The sequence below is a fragment of the Arachis ipaensis genome, chromosome B05 (assembly GCF_000816755.2).
Source record: "Arachis ipaensis cultivar K30076 chromosome B05, Araip1.1, whole genome shotgun sequence".
Taxonomy (NCBI): domain Eukaryota; kingdom Viridiplantae; phylum Streptophyta; class Magnoliopsida; order Fabales; family Fabaceae; genus Arachis; species Arachis ipaensis.
The window spans coordinates 146,371,004-146,376,656 of NC_029789.2; the positions used below are offsets into that span (position 1 = coordinate 146,371,004).

The following is a 5,653-nucleotide window of genomic DNA, read 5'->3' on the forward strand; positions in this document are numbered from 1 at the left end:
TAGTATTTGCAGCCTTAATGTTTTTTGTTGGTTGGTTTTATTATCACAAAGCTGCTCCAAAATTGGCATGGTTCTAAGATGTAGAATTTATGTTGAATCACCATTTGGCAGGATTACTAGGACTTTGATCTCTTTCTTGGATCGGGCATCAAGTACATGTATCTTTACCAATTAACCAATTTTTAAATGCTGGAATAGATCCAAAGGAGATTCCACTTCTTCGTGAATTTATCTTGAATCGGGATCTTTTGGCTCAACTTTATCCCAGTTTTGCCGAGGGAGCAACTCCATTTTTCACCTTGAATTGGTCAAAATATGCGAATTTTTTTACTTTTCGTGGAGGATTAGATCCAGTAACTGGCGGTTTATGGCTGACTGATATTGCGCACCATCATTTAGCTATTACGATTCTTTTCCTGATAGCTGGTCACATGTATAGAACCAATTGGGGGATTGGTCATGGTATAAAAGAGATCTTAGAGGCCTATAAGGGTCCATTTACAGGCCAGGGTCATAAAGGTCTATATGAGATCCTAACAACTTCATGGCATGCTTAATTATCTATTAACTTAGCTATGTTAGGCTCTTTGACTATTGTTGTAGCTCACCATATGTATTCTATGCCTCCTTATCCATACCTAGCTACCGACTATGGGACCCAACTATCATTGTTCACACATCACATGTGGATTGGTGGATTTCTCATAGTTGGTGCTGCTGCGCACGCAGCCATCTTTATGGTAAGAGACTATGATCCAACTACTCGATACAACGATCTATTAGATCGTGTCCTTAGGCATCGCGATGCAATCATATCACATCTAAACTGGGTATGCATATTTTTAGGCTTTCACAGTTTTGGTTTGTATATTCATAATGATACCATGAGCGCTTTAGGGCGCCCCCAAGATATGTTTTCAGATACCGCTATACAATTACAACCCGTCTTTGCTCAATGGATACAAAATACCCACGCTTTAGCACCGAACACAACGGCTCCTGGTGCAACAACAAGCACCAGTTTGACTTGGGGCGGTGGTGATTTAGTGGCAGTGGGGGGCAAGGTTGCTTTGTTACCTATTCCATTAGGAACTGCAGATTTTTTGGTCCATCACATTCATGCATTTACAATTCATGTAACGGTATTGATACTCCTAAAGGGTGTTCTATTTGCTCGTAGCTCGCGATTAATACCGGATAAAGCAAATCTCGGTTTTCGTTTCCCTTGTGATGGACCCGGAAGAGGAGGGACATGCCAAGTATCCGCTTGGGATCATGTCTTCTTGGGGCTATTCTGGATGTACAATGCAATTTCAGTAGTCATATTCCATTTCAGTTGGAAAATGCAGTCAGATGTTTGGGGTACTATAAGCGATCAAGGGGTAGTTACTCATATCACAGGAGGAAACTTTGCGCAGAGTTCCATTACCATTAATGGGTGGCTCCGCGATTTCTTATGGGCGCAAGCCTCCCAGGTAATTCAGTCTTATGGTTCTTCATTATCTGCATATGGTCTCTTTTTCTTGGGTGCCCATTTTGTATGGGCTTTTAGTTTAATGTTTCTATTCAGCGGGCGTGGTTATTGGCAAGAACTTATTGAATCCATCGTTTGGGCTCATAATAAATTAAAAGTTGCTCCTGCTGGTGCATTAGTATTTGCAGCCTTAATGCTTTTTGCTGGTTGGTTTCATTATCACAAAGCTGCTCCAAAATTGGCATGGTTCCAAGATGTAGAATCTATGTTGAATCACCATTTGGCAGGATTACTAGGACTTGGATCTCTTTCTTGGGCCGGGCATCAAGTACATGTATCTTTACCAATTAACTAATTTTTAAATGCTGGAGTAGATCCAAAGGAGATTCCACTTCCTCATGAATTTATCTTGAATCGGGATCTTTTGGCTCAACTTTATCCCAGTTTTGCCGAGGGAGCAACTCCATTTTTCACCTTGAATTGGTCAAAATACGCGGATTTTCTTACTTTTCGTGGAGGATTAGATCCAGTAACTGGCGGTTTATGGCTGACTGATATTGCGCACCATCATTTAGCTATTGCGATTCTTTTCCTGATAGCTGGTCACATGTATAGAACCAACTGGGGGATTGGTCATGGTATAAAAGAGATCTTAGAGGCCCATAAGGGTCCATTTACAGGCCAGGGTCATAAAGGTCTATATGAGATCCTAACAACTTCATGGCATGCTCAATTATCTATTAACTTAGCTATGTTAGGCTCTTTGACTATTGTTGTAGCTCACCATATGTATTCTATGCCTCCTTATCCATACCTAGCTACCGACTATGGGACCCAACTATCATTGTTCACACATCACATGTGGATTGGTGGATTTCTCATAGTTGGTGCTGCTGCGCACGCAGCCATCTTTATGGTAAGAGACTATGATCCAACTACTCGATACAACGATCTATTAGATCGTGTCCTTAGGCATCGCGATGCAATCATATCACATCTAAACTGGGTATGCATATTTTTAGGCTTTCACAGTTTTGGTTTGTATATTCATAATGATACCATGAGCGCTTTAGGGCGCCCCCAAGATATGTTTTCAGATACCGCTATACAATTACAACCCGTCTTTGCTCAATGGATACAAAATACCCACGCTTTAGCACCGAACACAACGGCTCCTGGTGCAACAACAAGCACCAGTTTGACTTGGGGCGGTGGTGATTTAGTGGCAGTGGGGGGCAAGGTTGCTTTGTTACTTATTCCATTAGGAACTGCAGATTTTTTGGTCCATCACATTCATGCATTTACAATTCATGTAACGGTATTGATACTCCTAAAGGGTGTTCTATTTGCTCGTAGCTCGCGATTAATACCGGATAAAGCAAATCTCGGTTTTCGTTTCCCTTGTGATGGACCCGGAAGAGGAGGGACATGCCAAGTATCCGCTTGGGATCATGTCTTCTTGGGGCTATTCTGGATGTACAATGCAATTTCAGTAGTCATATTCCATTTCAGTTGGAAAATGCAGTCAGATGTTTGGGGTACTATAAGCGATCAATGGGTAGTTACTCATATCACAGGATAAACGCATAAGCAGGTAAAGAGTACATGTGTTGAGCTACCAAGGAAGTAATAACTCCTGAAGAGGCTAGAGCAAGACCTAATTGAAAATGAAGTGAATTATTGATTGTGTCATAAAGACCCTTATGTCCACGCCCAATCTACCCCCTAGAGGAATGTGTGCTTCTAAGATCTCTTTTATAATGTGGCCAATCCCGAAGTTGGTTCTATACATATGACCAGCTATCAGGAAAAGAATCGCAATAGCTAAATGATGGTGCGCAATATCAGTCAGCCATAAGCTTTGCGTTTGTGGATGGAATCCCCCAAGAAGTGTTAGAAGAAAAAAAAACAAAAAAAAACTCATCAATTATTTTTATACTCCTCCTTTCTATAGTGTACTCCTAATTTTGTACTTATGAAAGCATCTCCCACCACTCCAATCTTACTAAAATTCTGTCGATCCGATTGTAAGATCGTTAAACAGAAATTCACCAGTTATATATCTTGTTGTATCTAATTCTTACTAAAACTTTGTTAATCTAACAGCATATTTTCTCCCCTTTACTTGCACAGTCTCCTCGTTAAAATCTTCTACAGAGACTGACATAATCCTGCAATATAACTCAATTCCGCCCACACAGCAAATTTTTCTTCTCTTGTATGAGCCTCATACACCAAAAAAGTATAATTGAAATTATTTTTAATAAAACCATTTCAACACACAACCAAAGTTTCTCATTTATGACACAGCGATTTATTTTACACATTATTTCATTCCAAATTAATAGTAACCATTTGAGGCACCCTCAAATTCAAACATATTCTCATCCGACAGCATCACTCTCCCAAATTCTTATTACATCAAATTTTATTACTACCTGCCATTTAGTCTCAAACAAGCCTAACATATTTAATATAAATCTTTTCTTGAGATTTTTTATCATACTTAATTTTTCATCACCTATCAACTCCTGTCAACCCCTAATAAATTATTACACTATGTAATTATTATATCATGCTTGTAGATGCATATAAGCAGAAGTGATATTCATGCATTTTATGCGTCAGAAATCATCACAAAAATGGAGATAAATGGACTTGGAAGTTTAGATAGTGATGAGTTTGAAAAACTCTAATTTAATTTTGATGATGAACAAACATTATTGAAATAATTAATTATAAAATTATTAATTTAATTTTCATTTAACATATGTTAATAATTTTGTGATGCAGGTTTCTAATTGGGCCGAAAATAAAATTCTAATACAAGCCCAATTAAATAAAAAAATTCAGCTTTGGTTTGATGCTAGAATATATGATGAGTATGGCTGAATTATTTTTTGTGCTAATCGGGTCAGATCGTGTTATTATTACTACAAGCCCAAATAAATGCTTTCCTATTTGCTCCATGTATGATCCAAAAATTCATCAGAAAAGCAATTGTTATTATTGGGCCAGAATTAATTGTTGTTGCAACTAAGCCCAATTTTACATTTGATGAAAATTCCTCATGCATGATCCAGAACCAATGAAAAAAGGAAAGCAAAATTACTTCCAACGGATCCAAGCATTTCACTATGTGATGGATTCCAAAATTCATTACATTGTCATTTATTGCATGGGAACTATGAGAGAGAAAACAAGACACTTGATTTGATTGTAGCACTTATGGCTACACGCTACTCAGCAAGGAAAGAATCATTTCATTTAATCTCATTCTCTTTTCTAATTCAATACTTTTCAAATTTCTCTCTTCTCTCTCTATTTGCTTCTCTTCTTCGGTTATTACACAGGAAACAATGGATGCCATGGAAGCTACATGGAGCTACCGAAGTGAAGGAAGAGCAAGTCTAAAGACCATCACAATGATGGCAAAAAAACATAACAAAACAAAAGTGTGCTGTGGCTGAGATTTTCACCAAATATGGTTAGATTTGGTGAGGTAGTCTCGAGCTCTTCATGCTCAAAAAGGAAGAAGAAGATTCAGCCAGCAAGGTGAGATTCTTGGAGGCATGACTTATCTTTGATTCTGCTCAACCACCATAGGAAGTAGCTAGAGTGGCGAAGTGATGGAAGAGGCAGAGATTGAAGCAGATGAAGCCATCATCATCATGAAGCATCAAGGGCCAGAAATCCATCTTGGAGAGCAAGCCAAGGATGGAGAGCTCGGATTGATGAAGAGTGATGACCAAGAAAGGACTAGAGGTAATTGCATGTTGGTTATTGCATGGTTATCTCTTCTCTCTCTATGTGGCCGAACCGGTTATGTGTGAAGGAAAAGAAGTTAAGCTTGGGTTTTGGCTTCAAGTGTGGAAACTTCCCTCTTTTATAAAAAGAGTGAACAACCACTGTTTGAAGCAAGGAGTAAGATTTGAGAGTGCAAGGTACAGAAGTCTCAGAGCTACCTAAGCTAGTAGCTTTTCTTCTCCTTCAATGTATTCTGTTTTATAATTTTTCTGTTTAATTTTGTCATGTCTTGAGTCTCATGGAAAAGGCAAACAGTGAGGTTTGTATGAAAAAGCCATAGAGCGGAAAAAGGCAGAGAGTGCAAAATTAAAAGAAAAAGCCATAGATGTCCTTAGAGTTTCTTTGTACATCTGTGTTGTGTTTCATGATTCT

The 5,653-nt window shown here is 38.5% G+C and overlaps 1 pseudogene; it reads left to right on the top strand.

Moving 5' to 3' along the window:
- Positions 535-3,371, top strand: LOC110272170 (annotated as a pseudogene).